Genomic DNA, 19426 nt, shown 5'->3' on the forward strand with positions numbered 1-19426 from the left:
CGTGAAAACTAATTTATGTATATTGAATGCTGTTAAGTCGAATTTTGAGCTGATAACGACAATATTTTCCAGAGTATTTATCTGCTAAATTCACCACATGGAAAAGTTCCAATGTTTAATGTGATCTATGTAGACATTTTCAAGTAATCCCAGTGAAAGATCAACCATGAGCTACAGGCTAGTGTGGGGATTGAGTACCAGTTAGGTGGTCATTATTGCCCCATGCAAAAGATCATAAAAGTTACAGTGCAGAAGGAGGCCATTTGGCCCATCAGGTCTCCACTGGTCCTTGGAAAGAGCACCCCACCCAAGCCCATGCCTTCACCCTATCCCCATAACCCAGTAACCAAGCCTAACCTTTTGGATCCGAAGGAGCAATTTAGCATGGCCAATCCACCTAACCGGCACATCTTTGGACTGCGGGAGGAAACCGGAGCTCCCAGAGGAAACTCACGCAGACATGGGGAGAAAATATAAACTCCACATGGACAGTCACCCAAAGCCGGAGTTGAACCCAGGACCCTGGAGCTGTGAGGCAGCAGCGCTAACCACTTTGTCACCACGCTGCCCACTCCAATAATACTTAATCCTCACTACTTGTTGGATCAATTCCATTTTTTTGGCAACTAAATTGTGAGTATATGCTACATACTCTTCTGAACTGTCTGAACTCCGTTTTTCTAGATTTCCTATGCTCTGCCAGAAACAAGACTGTCAAAAGCAAGCATAAAATAAAATTAACAAAAATGTACCTTAACAGAATTAATGAACTTCCAAAGTCAAGTGCATAATAGCCAATTCAATACTCAACTGTTACTAACCAAAGTCACAATTAAAATGCAGCCACTGTAGGTCTTTTCATGATCAAAAGATCCTGACATTTAACCAGCACTGCTTCAATCTATTGTGTGCAGCACCATTGGGCAGTTTACAGTACAGTAGCATGGTCATAAGTGAGAAACATTGCAATCAGGCACTTGCAATTAGAAATAACAAGTTCTAATTACATTAACACTAATTAGATTAGCTTGATTTTCATCAGCTAATCCTCCTCTTTGTTTCAAGAATTAGCTGATAGGCACATTTACTTTGGAATAAAATTGTTATTGGTAGAAATTGTAAACAGCCCTCCCTGCTTACAACAACCACCCCCCTCCGCCCGCCCCCCACCCCCCCGCCCGCCCCCCCACCCCCCCCCGCTCCCGGCCACCGCCCTGCTTCGAGTGTCGCCTTTTCAAGTGGTCTCATTTGAAATTTTTCATAACTGGGTTTCATTTGAAGTGCACTATTCCCTGTTTTCAAGTGTATGGCAGTGTGATGATGTCATCATGCTGCGACGTGATGACATCATAGCATGACCAGGCCTAGTAATTCTGTGTGGAGTTTGGCTTGTGGTGATGCCAATTTGTCCTTTCTGTACATTCAAGGAACATAGTTCTTTATATGCTGCATTTTCAGGCACCACCCTGTACCAAACTAATTTTGAAACTTATTTTTTTACTGTACCCTGCACTAGTTGAGTAACTCTATGGACTTATGTTTTTTGAAAGAGTTCTCCACTGTACTGTGTTTTACAGTACAGACACTGTAAACTTTGTTTATCAAATTGCTTTGCTGCTGTTACAGTACATAGCTGAGGAGCTGCTGTGGACATCTGTTTTTAAAATAATTCTTACTGTACAGAGGTACTGCTCTATCTTGTACAGTACCTGTGTTGGAGGAACCTGTTGTAAACTTGGTTGTCTCTGCTAGAATGAAGACTGCAGGCAATGCAGCAATTTTGAAATCACTTACTGTACTGTACAGTACAGTATTTCAGATTGTATGGTACAATGTAACAATTTTCACATTGATTTCTCCAGGCACAAATTATCCTCCGGAACATAACTCTCGCTTTAACATGGATTCCTATGGGAAATACTGCTTCACTTGGGTTTCAAAACCGCTACCATTACTTTAAGTGAGCATCCTATTCCCTTTTCTTCATTTACACGTCTCCCCATTCTTCCTGGAGAGTTGAGTTCCAAATCTGTCCCAAGAGAGCCTCTTCAAGGGTAATACTGTTTGCAGGCTGTTTGATTGGGGAGTATCACAACTGACAAGGATTACAGTTCTAGATGTATTGGTGGTGAGGTCACATCTGCCAGTGAAAGTTATTATTCAAAGAAAAATTACATTAATAGGCACTCAAGCACAAGATTAAACAATCACAAAGACGTGGCAGTTGATTTGAAGATCCTGTCGGAAATCAGCAAAGAAATAACAGATTCTGACAATTTTTCCATATTTTGCACAGCAAGAAACAGCATGACAATGGATTAATGGGAGGAAAATACAATTTCCTCTTCGAAGAATAAATCAGGAATGATACAGAAAATTTAGATCTTTTTTTTTGCTTTCTTTCAATCCCAACAGGGAACACATCACAGACACACAGTAAAATTGTTGGATGAAAACTCAAAGGCTGCATAACTACAATGGTCCACAATGCACACTCTGTGCATGTTACTTCTCACTGGATGTCAATGAGGACAGAGTCATCCCTTATAGGCCACTTATGGATCTAATGGAATCCCCATCAAATATCAGGGTCACTTTATAAATCACAGAACTTTTACAGTAAAGAATGAAGCCATTCGGTCCATCAATCCTGCACTGGTTCGCTGAAAGAGCATTCTACCGAATCCTACTCACCTGCCTTGTCCTTATAACCTTGGTCAATTCCAGCAACACTTGACCCAGAGTCGCAACACATTTGAATTACTAAATAATTCTTAGAAAATGCCCAAAGTCTTTGGTCCTTAACTGCCCAATAACTAGTCATCAGGTTGGTAAATTTAACTACAATTAATTTTATTACTAACAGTAAATAGAATAAAATATGTAACAAATATAAAAGCTTAATAATTATCAAATTCTTAAACCCCTCCCCGCTTAAACTCCTCCCACCCTCCAGACTCACACATGAGACAGACAAATACAGAGGGGAGGGGAAGGTGGAAAAAATGATAATGAAAGTAAAAAAAAAAGTGTCTTTTTTTCAGATGTTTGTTTCGAGCACACCTGGCTTCAATCCAGGCTTTCAGTTTAAGGTTTTCAGTGTAGCCTCATGAAGGTTCTGCATACAGCTACACAGGTTTTTTGGAGAGAAAGAGCAGATCCTTGTCTCCCTGTGTCCAGGTCTCAACTCTGCTTTCCTTATGTCTCTGGAAATCATCCCGCTCAGGCAGGCCCCAATTACCATCTGTTACCAGGCAGAATATGGCCTTTTGGCCAATTCATTGGTCACCAGCCAACCAATCAAACAGAGTTCCCCCATCTCTCGGGTGCCACAAATTCTCAGATCTGTTGCTCGAAAACTAGCAGCATACACTTTGTTGCAACTTTTTAAACTCCTTATTCTCTCTGCTGCTTGACTTAAAGATACATGTCCATTAAACATCCATTGATCAAAATGAGAACGTCAAAAATTAAAGGAAGGGGAAATAAGGGAATCATCAGGAAAGTCCCATACTATAGGAATAATCTAATATCACTGAAAGAGTGCAGGTTGATTCAGTGGATATTTCTGAAGAGATATTGGGGAAAATTAAGCTTTTTTCCATTGGTGCAAATAGGTTAAGATTACTAGGGCTATGTTCAACTAAATGGTGATAAATTGTTTCCATCAGACACAGTCATATGAAGGCTCAATTTTAAGTTAACAAAAATAGTTAGACAGGAGTTGAGAAAAAAATCTTTATGAACATAGAAACATAGGAATAAGAGTTGGCTAGTTAGTCCTTGAGCTTGCTCCACCATGCAATGGACTGAATAATGCAGGTTACGGACATATTGTTCCCCAGAAGCAAAGCGGGCATCAAGCCAACCTGCGCCACATCAGCCCAACATGCAGCCATAAAGCGCTGCAGGCGGGATTAACAAGGGCCAAGTTCAACTACTCACTGGGGACACATTCCTCCCTCTTGAGTTGCCAACCTTTCAGATTAGCTGGCAGCTCCAACCCCCCCCCCCCCCCCCCCCCCCCTCCATAGTGCCAAGAGCCCTTAAGTGTGCATTGCTGGGCCTGCAAGAAAAGGAGTGGGGTCGAATGTAGATCCATGGAACTACTAAGTCTGGGGTCTTGGACTGGTAGGGTTTCGGCAGGTCAGGGATTGGGGTGGGGGCTGCAGTGGGTGGGTTCAAGGCTGTGAGTTGTAGGAAAAAAGGAGGGGGGGTTCATTTTAGTTGAGTCACTCTCCCCTCTGAACTGCAACCAAATTTCGAGTTCCAATCTTTTAAAAAGAAATTAAATATTTGCCCGAAAAAGAGCAATATTACAGGGTATGAGTATAAGCTATTTTGAACTACATTTTACATCATGCCACAGTATAAAGTTCGGTGTGGTGGGAATATCCTGCCGATTCACTATCACTCACATAGCGCTACCACTAACACTCCTTAATTGTGCTGTTCAAACTCCTATGTGAACTGCCAGTACCTTTGGTACCAGAATATCAAGCTGTAAAGAGAGCAAATTATTCTGTGGTTTCAGTGATGGGAAATTGCCCAAAGCTCTTGTTGGATTGACCTGGATATCTCCATCAATGATTTGTACTCAGATGAAAGCTCACTGAACAATGCCAGGAACAGACTAATTTCGAAGTCAGATCTCGACATGTTTTGAAATCAATCGGCACAAAATGTACAAACACAAGCTGCAACTTTCAAGTAGCATTCAAAATGGGAGCGAGGTTGATTCACTGGTCACTCTGCCTCACCGTTTGTAACAGTGATAGGCAAAAGTCATTTTGGAATGCCACAAGCCTGTCAGTACGAGGAGGGCAAAGGAGTCTGTGTGTGGGGGATTCTTTGCTGCCTGCTGCCGATAGCAGAGTTCCCGATGCAACGGAGAATCCGGTGTCGGGGAAAAAAAGGGATCGGTGTTGGCCCATTGTGATGCTCCAGTCCACCGCTGGCAACAGCATTGAGGTTCGCACCCCACATCCTATCAACAGATTGGATACAGGATTTTCCATGCCCCCGTAATGGTTTGGCCTTCTGAGCCGAGATTCATTTGCGGCGTGAATTGGAGCAAGTATTTGCTAGTGTGGCTTTGATGTGGTGGACCTCACAGTGGGCCAAGGGGTTACGTTTTAAGGTAGGTGCCCCCAATGTTTATCAGAGGGCCACATTGCCCCCACAATGCAAATCCTGCCCACCCCATCCCCCAGCACTCCCAATCAGACCCCTCCACTAAACTCCACCATCAGAGACCCCCACCAAGCCCTCCCATCAAAGATTCGCAACAAACTCTCCCACAAAGATCCCCGCCTGACCCTCCCATCAAAGACCCCCACCAGATTCCCCCACCAGACACACCCCTATCATGGAACCCCCATATCAGAGAACCCCCACATCAGAGAATCCCCATACAGAGAACCACCCCTATCAGAGAACCCCCCCCATATCAGAGAACATCCATATTAGAGAATCCCCATATCAGAGAATCCCCCACCCCATAACAGAGACACTCTGCAGTCAGTCACCCTTGCGTGGAAGCTGAAGAGCAGTACCAGCAGAAACAATGAAAAATCAGCACTTTTTCACTCACTGCTGCCTCTGACAGAGGTGTAAAAAGAAGCAGCTGTTAGAAAGTCAAAACACTACACAAAGCTATAAGCCTCCGCATATCCTTTCATCTGGAAGGCTTCTATTCACTTTCAAAGATAATTAGCTTGTAGTAGGCTGTAATTGACAGGGTGATAGCTTCCAGCCAGCCAGGTGTCTAGATTGTTTATTTTTATTTGTATTCACACTTGGATGCACCTCAGGTACCCTGCTGAGAACCAAAGCAATGTTTAGAAACATCTAGCTATAACTGACAGCTCCTGACCACATCAAAAACAATTAAGTGCTTTCTGCTGAGAAAAAGAGGAAGTCAAAGCATTCAACTCCTAGATGTTTATAAACATTGCAGCTTGGTTCCCAGCAGGATACATGAGATGCATTCTAGCATGATGGGTGGACCTGAGTGGGTGCCTGTTGGGGGCCTCTGATTGGGGGGTTGGGGGCTGTGGAGAGTATATCGCTTCTGGGTACCTCTCCTAACACCACATAAGCCAGAAGTGATGCAGCTCTGGTGGGATAACATAGCGCTGGACTCTCCGATTTTGAGGCTATGTCGGAGCATGTGTCTTGTATTACGATCAAAAAGTCGGTGCCGTCCCTGCACAGAAGCTCCGCCCGGAGCGGGGGTGACATCCGTAGGAGAATAGTGACTCGGGCAATTGGCACGGAATTCTGCGCTGATTGGAGAAATCCTGTTACTTTAGGCTCATCACTCGGCTACGGGCTCCTTAGTTCCCTATCGTTGGGAGAAGCGGCGGGAGTGATCAGTGTGAAAAATAGGAATTATCTTATTTGGGGCCTGACCATCCTGGGTAATAATGCTCAAAAGGTATTAGAAGCCATTAACCGGGAGTTGGCTGAGATGAGATTGTACACCAAGCAAACCCGTTATGCAGTAGACTATCAACTAGCCCAGCATCGTGGGGGATAAATGTATGACCCATGTTACAGATGAGTCGTACAATATCACGGAAGCTATTGACGCAATAAAGAAACAACTCAATGACTTTAAGCAAGGCCCTGGGGGGTGCGGGGATGACTGGCTCCATTGGTCTTTTGAAGGAGGATGGGGAACATGGATCATGCATTCACTGATAATAGTTGCTGTTATGTGTTTGCTTTTTTGCTGTCTTATAAGAATAGTAAAGCTATGTTGTGCTAAGCTAATGGGGTACAGGCTCTACCCCTCGCGCCCATGCAGAAGAAGGACGTCTACGATGAATCAGTACCGCAAAGAGACCCCTCCAACGTGCCCGTCCCCGTATTAACGACCGTGATGTCCCGGATGAGCAACCGCACCACATGAAACCCCTGGCTTTCCCTGCAGATACAGATGGAGAATTACCAGATCCGTGGCCGCGCATGCACTCGGCGGCGACCTGCAGCAGTCGCGCCACACAATATGGCGCCGGCTGTGCGCGGTCCCGGCCTGCCAGTTAGTATCCCCCTGTAACCCCCCTCAATACCTTCCGACCACACCCCACCAGTTCCTCCATCCCCCGGCGAAGCAACCCCCCCCTCCCACCAGCTAAATGACACCCCACCGACTATGGCACCGCTGAACACAGTCCGCAGCCGCCGTCCGAGATTGACAAAACCTCAGACCACAAGGGATCCATGCCATCGGGAAGTCGGCACATTGGGGACAGAGTAATGGGGAATGGCCTTCAGGTGACGTCCTGAAGCCGTCCAAATGGTGTGTGGCGTACTCACCAACGACGCTGTTTTGGAGGGATGGAGCATCCGAAAACAGGCGCCGCCCCCTCCAAAACGGTGTCAAAACGGATTCTCCGGTCAATCGCCGAATGCGATTTTGGCAATCGGAAAATCCTGCCCATAATCTCCCAAACAGTAAATCCAACCTTAGTTGTTGCCCACGCTAAGCCAGTTGGTTCAGGCCCAGCAGTGAGTCCTCAAGTGGGCCAGCAGCAGGCTTGAGTTTTTTTAAAATTAAGGTGGTAAGGAAACATCATTTTGGTCACTGAATAACACTTCACCCATTTGAATCTGAAAATTGCAGCAGTGGTCTGATGATCAGTTCAAGATTCCATTTGCATGTTAAGCAGCCTTCCACTTGTTCTGGGTGAGTGGATTTCTTCCCAATTTACTGGCCCTTCCAAAGTTGCACGAATAAAGCCAGGCCTTGGGAATCGATGAGTTGGCTGAGGTAGCTCCCATCCCATGTTCCCCCCGCTCGCACACCATCCCATCCACCTCTCAGCATAATTTACAACTGTTGGCCAGAAATTGTAAGTCATCCATCCCCACGTTGTTGGATTTCAATTTGGCCTCTTGATGAAACATATCCCATTGCAACAATGTCATACCAGCCCAAGAGCATAATTACACATTTCTGTCTAAAGTTTATCATTAATAACAATACCTAAGTTCTTTGAGTCGTGCTTAAATGTATTGTCGTGTCTGGGAAGTGGAAACCTGTCATCCCATAATTTATTGTAATTTCTTTCTGCAGGCTGGTGCATGTCTGTCATTGTTCTTCGGCAATCATAGCATTTTATAACATAGAAGGAAATGTGCCCTAACTCCGAAAAAGTAATCTTTTCCCCTTGTCCTTGCACTTACTTCATAGCCAAACAGGAATGTTTTCTGTCCCAATTTTCTGTGAGCTATCCAGCTTTCTTCTCACACAACTGCCACCCCCTATCACATGTTCGTATTCAGATCCTTGCCTCATTTCTGTGCCAATGGCGACATCCTCAATCACATTGATCCCGCATTTCTGTATGCTTGGATGCATTTTTTGCCCTCTGATTTCATTTTTCCTGCCATGGCTTTGGGCATCAATCAAACTTCATCCACAATTTAACACTCAGTTGCACACCCAAGTCTGCAGTTAAACACCGCATCCTTCGACTTCTCACTAAAGTTAAGTTCCTGAGTGCCCCTATCTTGTAGATTTCAGCTGATCAGTCAGTCGCCTTCGAAGAAATACTTGCAGGACATAAATTAGGTGGACTCAAACTGCGACTTTTGAAACTAAGAAAACAATGGAATTTTAAAATGCATTGCATTGTGTTTTTACTAATGTGAGGTAATATTCAGCTCAGCAATGAGGCAAGTGAAAAATCTTTATCCTGTACTGTTACTTTAAAAATATGCTGCTTGCACACAGGACAGATAATAAAAAGCATAAACAATTAATAATTTAGTGATATTCCACATTTGTAATCATAGATTTTGCACCACAATGGGGATTATACCATGCAGGCTGGGTGTCTTTTTAACTTCTACTTTAAAACACTAATTGCAAATTGAAGAGTTTATTTGTCCATCAATATTACATTCTTTAAATACTTGAGATGTTCATCCAATTCTTTAAATACTTGAGATTTTCATCCATTATATTTTCAGTTTGCGGACCCCACACCTTTTTGAAATGTGGGGTCAATTTTCTCCACGCCTGTTCAATTGTATTTGTTGTGTTTCTTTTAATTGGAAAGGAATGCTTTCCCCATGCGGTTGCCTCAATATCAAGGACTCCCAAGTTAATTGGAGAATCATGCTACTTTTGCCTGTGAATGTTGGGAAACATCTTTGATTCATGTCGGCGGCAGGAGGGCTGGGAAATTGGTCTTGGAGAGCAGCCTGTCGGTCAGCATGTTCTCAGCTCCTGGCCATAATTTAAGTGGATGGCTGCTTGGGGTGATGGTTACTTGCCCACAAGTGGGGTATAGGCAATTATGGCCCTTAGAAATGGAGGGCACTGGGAAAACAACAGCTGGAATCTTCCAGTCGGCAGGTGGGCTGTCACTGTATCTCGACAACTGTGAGGCAAACCAAAGGTTTGTAAGCTCCCCCAACGCATACACACATACACACAAGCTGTTTGAAGACCGCAGTCAATGCTATCTGATGGAGGATTGCCCACTCCCACAGCAGTGGTCTGTCAGCTGTGGCTAGAATAAATGTCATCTTTATTAAAAAAGTCTTCATCGGGCACTTCCACTTTGAAGCACCCTTCTCTCTTATCTCCATCAGCAGTTCATACCTCTGAAAGGTCTGTCTTCACTGGAGGGCCTCTTATTAACACACAGCACTTGCCACATCAGCCATGGGAACTCATCAACAGTCCTTAATTGGAAAGTAACCACTGATTGGCCAGATGCTTAAAAGTTGCATTGGGCCTCCCCATATAATGGAACGATATAAAAATAACAATGAGGGTCCACAATGAGCCGGACACCAATTTCAGGCAAGCACCATGAAACATAGAGAGTAGTTTCAAATGTCTGGGTCAATGGTGACAGAGGATGGAACTTTGGAAATGTAATCATTAGTTCTAATTGGAGTAACTGAAAGAGATGCAGTGGAGTGATATGTGCAAGAAAAGTACAGACTGAAAGGTAAGATCGGCCTTGTATTCTAGGGCAGAAATTTGTGTAACATCACGAAGAGAAAAACAACGAGTCGATGTAATGAGATGCAGATTGTGAGATGGATGTGCGGAGTGAGGAGAAAAGTTAAAATCAGGAACCAGCACATCAGAGAGTCAATGAGTGTTGTGGGAGCATCAAAGAAAGTAGCCAACAAGAGATTGAAGTGGTATGGTCATATGTTGTGGAAAGAGAATGCAGGTGATGAGGCGAGTGATAGACATGCGACTGTCAGGAAGAAAATAGAGGCCTAAGACCAGATGGAAAGATGTGGTGAGAGACTTCAACACACTTAAGCACGGAATTGGAAGTGGAGTGGATGACTGACAAGAGGTAAAGGAGAAGGGTGATCTACCAGCAGTGCGGCAACTCCAAATACGATGGGAGGAATTAGGAGAAGGAAGAGAAGTAGATCGGTTTCTTTTCTAAAAAATATTTTTATTGATATTTTTCCGTTTTTACAGAATAACAGCTCAACATATAGTGCATCTGATATTTACATGTAGTGACGTTTCTTATTTACAAATTTTCACATCCATTGGTAGTCTGGTTCTTCTCTGGAACCAATTTTCACCCTGGGTGTTATACTACTGTCCTCCATACCTCCCTTCTGCAATTTTTGGTGTTGTCCTTGTGGGTTCGTAGCGGGGGGCTTCCTGCCCCCTCTCCTCCTCCATTTCCCCCCATGTTTCTCTCTGCAACTCCCTTAGTTCCCCTCCTCACCTCCTCTCTCCTTCCCCTTCTGCTCCTCTCCATTGTGTGTGTTCTAATCTACTCTCCTCAGTCCCTCCCCCTCCCCTGCCCTGTTCCGAGACACTATTGGTTTCAAATCGGTCTTGGAACATGCTGATGAATAGCCTCACACTTTGTGGAAGCCCTCGTCCGATCCTCGGATGATGTACTTGATCTTCACGAGGTAGAGAAATTCGAACAGGTCTGCCAGCAGTTGAAGGTGGCGCTGCTGATTGGGAGCCGAGCAGGATTCTCCAGTGTGTGAGCAAAAACCAGGGCATTGGCCTACTTCCCCATATGAAGTTCTGGCTGGTCCAATACCCCGAACACTGCCACTCTCGGGCATGGCTCCACCCTCGCCCCACAACCTTGGACATCGCCTTGAAGAAGGCTGTCCAGAATCCGACATGTCTGGGGAAAGTCCAGAATATGTGGGCGGTGCAAGCCCAGAGCATGTGGGCGCAGTTGGCTAGGCCTCCCTGGCACCATTCGTATTAATCCTCGGCCTCCAGGAAGAACCTGTTCATTTGGGTTCTACAGTAGTTTGGTGCGCTCTGTGCACCACTTTGAACTGCATGGGGCTTAGCCTTGCGCAGAAGGAGGTAGAGTTGGCCCTACTCAGTGCTTCACTCCAGAGTCCCCAACCCACTAGTAGATTGGTTTCTGATAATGTTCATTCATGACTTAAACATGAGACAGCTAACAAAGCAACTTAAATAACCATTCCAGAGTACTGTTTAATTCTGGAGTTCCATATGAAAAAGAAATCAAGCACAAAACTATTATTTTCACATTTATTTGGTATCTAGTTATAACCAGTGCATTCGAGAAACACCAGATTGCATCCAATAACATTTTCTCATTTCCAGTCTCAAATCTCCAATCTTAAATGAAGCAGCTGGAGATGGTTGGACCTAGGATATCGCTTCACAATTACATCAGCCCACATTCCTTCATATACAAAAACATATATGGTTAGAATGCCGTTTTAATAATGGATTGTCCTTTTCCCAACACTGGACAATCAGAATAAATGGTTTGATAATACCACCGTTTCACTGAGGGATTACAAACCTGTCAATTTAGCTCAACATTTTCATATTCCATGTTACCATGCTTGCACCTGCTTGCATGAGTTTCCATTTGTTACAGATGGTTCATGCTTCCATTGAAATAACAAACTGAGGAATTTGATACATTCTAATAATTCCCATATTACCATGCCCAGCAATTTTTAAGCCAATATTTTTATTGTGATAGAAAATCATTTATCAAATTTCACATCCTTGGCCGTTCCTTTTTACAGGGTACTCTGGGCGCGATTCAACGGACTTGAGTTAAATTCCACTGAACGGCACGTTTGCGGGGTGTTTCTTGGAACCTGCAGTATTTTTTTTTGGCCTCAGGAAATTCTCTCCGCTGAGGCCAGACTTAGAGTGATTTAGGCTCCTCGCAGATCGGGTTGCCAGTTTGACCGGCTGTCCTGACCTCACCCCCCCACCCCCCTCCGTCCTCCCATTTAAGTCTCCCCCTGTTTGTGACCACTTTCACTCTCCAACCTTGGGGAGGCACCAGAACCCCCCTCATCGCCCCTACCTGGCTAAGGCTCCCTCTGAACCCAATCCCTGGCAGTGACAACCTGGCACCCTGGCAGTTCTAGGGTGGCATGGCCAGGATACCCAGGTGGCATGGCCAGGGTGCCCGGTCGGCAGTGCCTGGGTGCCCCAAGTGCTGGGGGAGAGCCAGGGTTCAGTTCCACCCTGTCCTGCCCCTGACCACCTGGTGGTCTCCAATGGTCTTGGAGACTCCCCCCCCCTCAGGTGCTGTTACAAGTGATCCACATTTGTGTGGACCAGCACTTACCAATGCCCTGCCGACGTCCCCCAGCACAGCCGGTGAGTCCTGGGTGCCATAAGAATATGTAGTCCGCGTAATTAACTGACCAATTATGCTCATTTAAATATTCAGATCTGGATCACGACCAGTGGGTGCGAGATTCAGATCGTGACGACTCGCAAGATTCAATGGAATCAAGGTGGCCTAGTGGACCTCACGGCGCTGAGGTCCCAGGTTCCGTCTCGGCTCTGGGTCACTGTCCATGTGGAGTTTGCACATTCTCCCTATGTCTGCGTAGGTTTAACCCCCACAACCCAAAGATGTGCAAGCTAGGTGGATTGGCCACACTAAATTGCCCCTTAATTGGAAAAAATAATTGGGTAATCTAATTTTATTTTTAAAAAGAGATTCAATGGAATCTCGTGAGACGTTTCAGACATTGTGATTCGCGGGACAGGCCTCTTGCGAGATTCAGTGGCCTCGTCCTGACATCAATTTGAGCGAGATGAGGCCACTGCATCACACCCACCATCTACATAAAAATTTGTTTCATTTTTATATTAAGAACACAGAGCTTTGGGTTTCATTAACATGGCCATATAAAGCAAGGTCCGCATTTAACCTTCAAGTAACACTATATCATGGGCGGGGTTCTCCAGTCCCCCAGCCACATGTTTCCCAGAGTTGCGCTGTTCGCTACCAACAGGATTCTTTCTTCCTGCCTCATGTCAATGGGATTATCTGTTGAAGCCACCTCATGCTCTGTGTGTGCTGCCGACCGGAACAAGGAATCCCTATGTCCTTAGGCTTCCAGACCATGGTCGGGATTCTCCTCTACCCGGCGGGGCGGGGGGTCCCGGTGTGTTGGAGTGGCGTGAACCACTCCGGCGTTGGGCCGCCCCAAAGGTGCAGAATTCTCCGCACCTTCAGGGGCCAAGCCCTCACATTGAGGGGCTCGGCCCACGCCGGAGTGGTTCCCACTCCGCCAGCTGGCGTGAACGGCCTTGGGCGCCATGCCAGCCGGGGCCAAAAGGACTTCGCCAGCCGGCGTAAGTCCGCAAATGCGCCGGAGCATCAGCGGCTGCTGACGTCATACCGGCGCATGCGCAGGGGAGGGGGTCTCTTCCGCCTCCGCCACGGTGAAGACCATGGCGAAGGCAGAAGAAAAAGAATGCCCCCATGGCACAGGCCCGACCGCCGATCGGTGGGCCCCGATCGTGGGGACACCCCCCCGGGGTCAGATCGCCCCGCCCCATATTAATTGTTGGCAATCTTAAGGTTCTTGTCAAGATCTATAACTAGGCTCTTTTGTGATTGGTTTCCAGATCTAAAGCAATCTAATCATATAAAACCTTAATTGTTTTTGGCACTTAACACCTTGCAGTGTAAGTGGCCAAAAGCAGATAACTATTTGGCACTCTTCAGGTAAGGATAAAATATTTAAAGATATTTAAAATAAAGTTGAAAATTAAACTGAACATTTTAAGTTACTTGATTACTTGATGGAAACACTCCTTGGAAAGTTATGTCCAGTTGTTCATAATATGGCATCTTCTTCTTCGGTGATCACTCACTAATGCATATGATTGTCGTGTATTATTAATCCAATGATGAACACATATTTTTAAACCTACGAAATTCCATCTCAATGGTCATGGGTTCTGTGGATCCTTGCGTGGCTGATGAACCTGATCATAGAGCTGTATGTCTGACCACACACTTGGCAGGTGTTTCCAGGAGGTGGGTTTGGTCCTTGGACTCAACATCATGCGTATTCCTTTTTCAGGCTCCTTTTCCGGACCTTCTCTTGCCGTCAGGTGTTGTCAACGTATTGTGAGCCTTCAGTCAGGAGGTTCCTCCAAGTAGGTTTCTTCTGAGCAAGGGTCTCCCAAGCGTTGACATCTATGTTACACTTTTTGAGGTAAGTCTTCACGGTGTCTTTGAAACAGTTAATTTTTCATCCTGTTCAGGATCCTTCCATGAGCGAGGTGAAGATTTGCTTTGGCAGTCAGGACAGCCCAGCGGAGTTGGTTTTGGATGATCATGGCCTCAATGCTATTGCTGTTGGCTCCTTCAAGGACACTGATGTTCCTACTTCTGTTCCCCAGCTAATGTGGACAATACATCTCGGACAGCATTGATGGTACCCTTCAGAGCCTTGACGTGGCACCTGTACGTGGTTCTGAGCCATAGAGTTTGGAGGATGACTGCTTTGTATTGAGAATCTTGGTGTCAGTACGGATGTCATGCTTATTGAAGACTCTTGTCCTTAGGCATCCAAAGGTGGTGCTCGTGAATTGGATATGATGTTGGATTTCTGCGTCAATGTCAGTCTTAGATGATAGGTGGCTCCCCAGGAAGAGTAGATGCTCCACGTTTGGGAGGGTCTCTCCATTGATCTTGATGGGGAGTGAGACCGGATTATGCCCTGTGGGGCATGGTTGCTAAAGGACTTGAGTCTTCCTGAGGTTGAAGCTAAGACTGATTCTTCTGTATGCTTCCGTGAAGGCATCAGTCATTGTTTTGAGATTCTCTTCTGAGACAACAGAGATGGCATTGTCATCCGCATGTGTCGCTCTCGACTTGGATTTCAACCGGTTGTGGTTGAAAGGTTTTCTGTTCATCCTGCAGACAATGTGTACTCCACTGGGAAGGTTGTTCTTGACAAGCTGAAGGATGGTGGCGATGAAGATGAAGAAAAGGGTGGGGATGATGACACATCTCTGCTTGACTCCAGTCTTGACCTAGAAGGTTATTTCTATCGGTAAGGACTGTCACCAGTATCTTGTCATGGAGGAGATGGAGGATGCTGATGCTGATGAGAATCTCTGGACCGCCGACTTTTGACAGGGTCATCCATAGCACTTTCCGATTGGCTGAGCCAAAAGTCTTGCTCAGATCGATGAAAGCAATGTAGAGTGGCTGTTTTTCCTGCCATTCCTCTTGAAGTTGTTGAGCAGTGAAAATCATGTCCATTGTTTTGGTTTGGTCGGAAGCCACGCTGGCTTTCCGGAAGGATTTATTCAGAGGTTGGGAGAAGGCAGCTCACAAGGATTTTGGTGATGATCTTTCCGGCAATGGAGAGTAAGGAAATTCCCCGATAGTTTCCAAAGTCTGCGTTGTCTCCTTTCTTGAAGATCGTGATGATATCCCTGAGGTGAACAGGAATTTCTTCTCTGTCCCAGATTTTCAGGAGCAGCTAAAGAAGATTACAGGTGATCTCTACTCCTCCAAGTTTGGAAATCGTCACTGGAATCCCAACTACTCCTGCGTCTTTTCCGTTCTTCATGTATTTAATGGTGGCTTCGACTTCATTCGTGCTTGGTGGGCGTTCAAGATCATCTTTGATGGAGAGTTGGATGATTTCCTCAAATACATCCTCATCTATGATTTATCATGGTTTCGGGGTTCTTTGAAGTGTTCTCTCCATCGAAGGCTGATGTTTTCTGGATCACTTAAAAGGGTTCCGCCCTTTCTCTGCATCAATTTGATGCTTGGGTGTTAGGTTCAATTATTGCCTTGGTGGCACTGAAGAAGCCTGTTGGGGAGGAGTTGCAGCTCCTTAGCTTTCTCAGTCCTCCATTGTTTCCTCATTTCCCTAGTTCTTTGTACCTCCATTCTGCTGTTTGATGAGCTCTCCTCTTTGTCTTGCTGGTGATGTCATTTTGCCAGGTTCGGAGAGCTCTCTTCTGCTTGTCGATAAGGTCCTGGATGGTGACTCGTGAAACCAGTTTTGATGTTTCCTGGTCTGATAGCCACGGTTTCTTCACAGCTCGAGATGATGGCTGTCTTCAGCTCTTTCCAGATTTCCTCCACTCCATTAGAATGAACACTTTGGATGAGCTGGTTGTCTGGCCAGCAGTCATCTGCTCTGATTATCGCTTTACTGATGGGGATATCCTTTTGGTCTCAGGATCGGATGATGATGTAGTCAACCATGTGCTATTGCTTTGATCCAGGGCATATCCAGGAAGTCTTGAACTTGTACTTTTGGCTCATCTACACGTTTTATCCCACCAGTCTCCACATTTAAAGAATCATCCTCCACCAGTTTCTCCAACTCCAGCATGATTCCACCACCCAACAAATCTTCCCTTCACTTCCCCGTCAGCATTTCACTGGGACAGTTCCTTCTGGGATACCCCGGTCCACTCGTCCATCACCCCCAACACCTCTCCCTCTTCCCACAGCACCTTCCCATGCAATCGCAGAAGGTGTAACACCTGCCCCTTTACCTCTTCCCTGCTCACCATCAGGTCCTAAATGATGTGTTGGGTATGTTGGGTCTACGAGGACTGCGTTTACTGCAGTAGTGAGAGAGACAGGCTTCCAACACTTGAAGAAATGCAACTCGATTTTATTAAACACTTAACTATAATACATGCTTTAACTGTGGGTCGACACTATGCTGACTTGACTGGAGACCTGAGGCTAACCTGACCAGACTATCTTACTACCACAAGGTGTTTGTTCTAGTTGCTGCTCACGAGCTCTGACTGTCTCAGAGGCTGGATCCCGAGAGAGCGGGAAAACTAGTGCCCTCTGACTTTATAGTGGTCGTGTCCTGTCTGGTGATTGTCTGTTGTGTTCTGTGTGTTCACTGGTCATCCTGTGTGTCAATCACTGCCTGTCTGCACACCATCATATACCTGGATGTATATTATGACACTAAAACTCTTTTCACGTGAGGCAGTGCTTCAGGTGCACCTCCTTCAAAAAGGTCTATTGCATTTGCTGCTCCCAGTGCGTTCTACTCTACATTGGAGAGAGTAAACGCAGATTGGGTGACTGCTTTGCAGAACACCTCCGGTCCGTCTGGAAGAAGGACTCAGACCTCCCTGTCGCTTGCCATTTAAAGTCACCATCCTGCACTATGTCCACATGCCCATCCTGGGCCTGCTACAGTGTTCTAGTGAAGCCCAGCGCAAACTGGAGGAACAGCACCCTCATCTTAGGACATAGAACATAGAACAGTACAGCACAGAACAGGCCCTTCGGCCCTCGATGTTGTGCCGAGCCATGATCACCCTACTCAAACCCACGTATCCACCCTATACCCGTAACCCAATAACCCCCCCCTTAACCTTACTTTTTAGGACACTACGGGCAATTTAGCATGGCCAATCCACCTAACCCTAATCTTCTGATTAGGCATGTTACAGCCATCTGGACTTAACATTGAGTTCAACAACTTCAGACCGTGAACTCTCTCCTCCACCTTCACCCCATTTTTATTTCTATCAATTTATTTTCATTTCTTCCATTAATCTGTTTTTCCCTCACCATTGATTCCCCCTCCCCATTCCACTTGGGCCAACTGTTCCTAGTTGCCCTTTAACACACTGCTCACCTTTGTTCTGTCATTCACACATTCTAATGTCTTTATGTGCCACTATTAACACACTTCTTCACCTTAATTAGCCTCATTTACATTCCTTTTGTCTTTGTCCTTGACATCTTTGGCAATCTCCACCTATCACTGGCCCTCTATTCAGCCCTACTACTGCACGTTTCCCTCCCCCCACACTACAGTATAAGACTGACGCTTTTTCCAGTTCTCTCTAGCTTTGTCAAAGAGTCACCCAGACTCAGAATGTTAGCTCCATTTTCTCTTCAGAGATGCTGTCAGACCTGTTGAGATTGTCCAGTATTTGCTGTTTTTGTTTCAAATTCCAGCCTCCACAATAATTTGCATTGATTATTGAGGATGATCATATCTTCCGAAGGAATGTTGGAGAGTATGGTGTCCTAGGTGGAGTTGAAGCTTTGTTTGGATTCATCGTTGGTTTCAAGGGTTGGGGCATAGGCACTCACGGCCGTTGCCTGCTTGTTCTTGGCAAGTTGTGGAGGGAGGGTCATGAGGCGCTCGTTGATGCCAACAGGGAGCTCCAAGAGTTGGTTGAAGAGTTTTTATTGATGGCAAAGCCAATTCCATGCATCCTCGGCTGATCATCAGATTTTCCTCTCCAGAAGAATGTGTAACCATCACTATCTTCCCTCAGCTGTGCTTCATCTGCTCTTTGGGTCTCCTGCAGGACAGTGATATCGATGTTGAAGTGCCTGAGTTCACGGGCAGCAAGGGCAGTTCTCCATGCCAATCGATTATTTTGCTCATTATCCATTATTGTTTGTACATTCCAGGTTCTGAAATTGAGTTGAACTTTGATTTTATGGCTGCAAGTAGGTGAGCTGCTAGATGCTTTTTTCCTGCCAGGTTGGAGATATTTTTAGGGCACCTATTCCAGCTCGTCCCCTATGTTGGGTGAGCGAAGTGGATCCTGAAGAGGGTTGCTCAGTCGTGAAAAAAGTTGTCAAAACGCTCTCCTGCTCCTATTCCAAGAACTAAACGACAGAATCAAACCACACAGCCTACATGCCAGTCCGAAGCTAAGCACTGCCAGATCTCACAGCCCTGTCCCCATCACCTCTCACCAACCACCACCAAGCTTGTTTGTGTGGGGGTGTACTGGTTTCATCTAGGTGGGCGGCTGGTGCAGGACATTGTTTAATGTGGGTATGTTGTTGCACATCAGCAGACACATGGTCCTTAACTGAGGTTAGGTCCAGTTTGAGTGGCGATGGATCCTCAACAACTGCAGCCTTCATCCGCCATCACAGCCATTGATATCATACGAGTATTGTCCCCCTGATCCGCTGTTTGGACTTGATCTGAATTATACACATTATATACAATCTATCCTTCTGATAAATGCTATTAGAGGTATTTTCCATGCCTGGTATGTACAGTGCAGTACAGTTCTTTCTTGTCTTGCAAATTGAATGAAACGATGAGAATTCTTTATCTATTTCACTGTCCATCATTGACAAATTTGACCAGGTGCTGTACAATCTGT

At 45.6% G+C, this 19426-nt stretch overlaps 1 protein-coding gene across 1 annotated transcript in view; it reads right to left on the bottom strand.

Annotated features, from left to right (window-relative positions):
* LOC119978492 (metabotropic glutamate receptor 4-like) overlaps nt 1-19426 on the bottom strand; it is a 1510615-nt gene that overhangs the window by 1413799 nt on the left and 77390 nt on the right. The gene's annotated exons all lie outside the window — the stretch shown is intronic.

Source organism: Scyliorhinus canicula, chromosome 15, assembly GCF_902713615.1.
Source record: "Scyliorhinus canicula chromosome 15, sScyCan1.1, whole genome shotgun sequence".
Classification (NCBI taxonomy): Eukaryota; Metazoa; Chordata; class Chondrichthyes; order Carcharhiniformes; family Scyliorhinidae; genus Scyliorhinus; species Scyliorhinus canicula.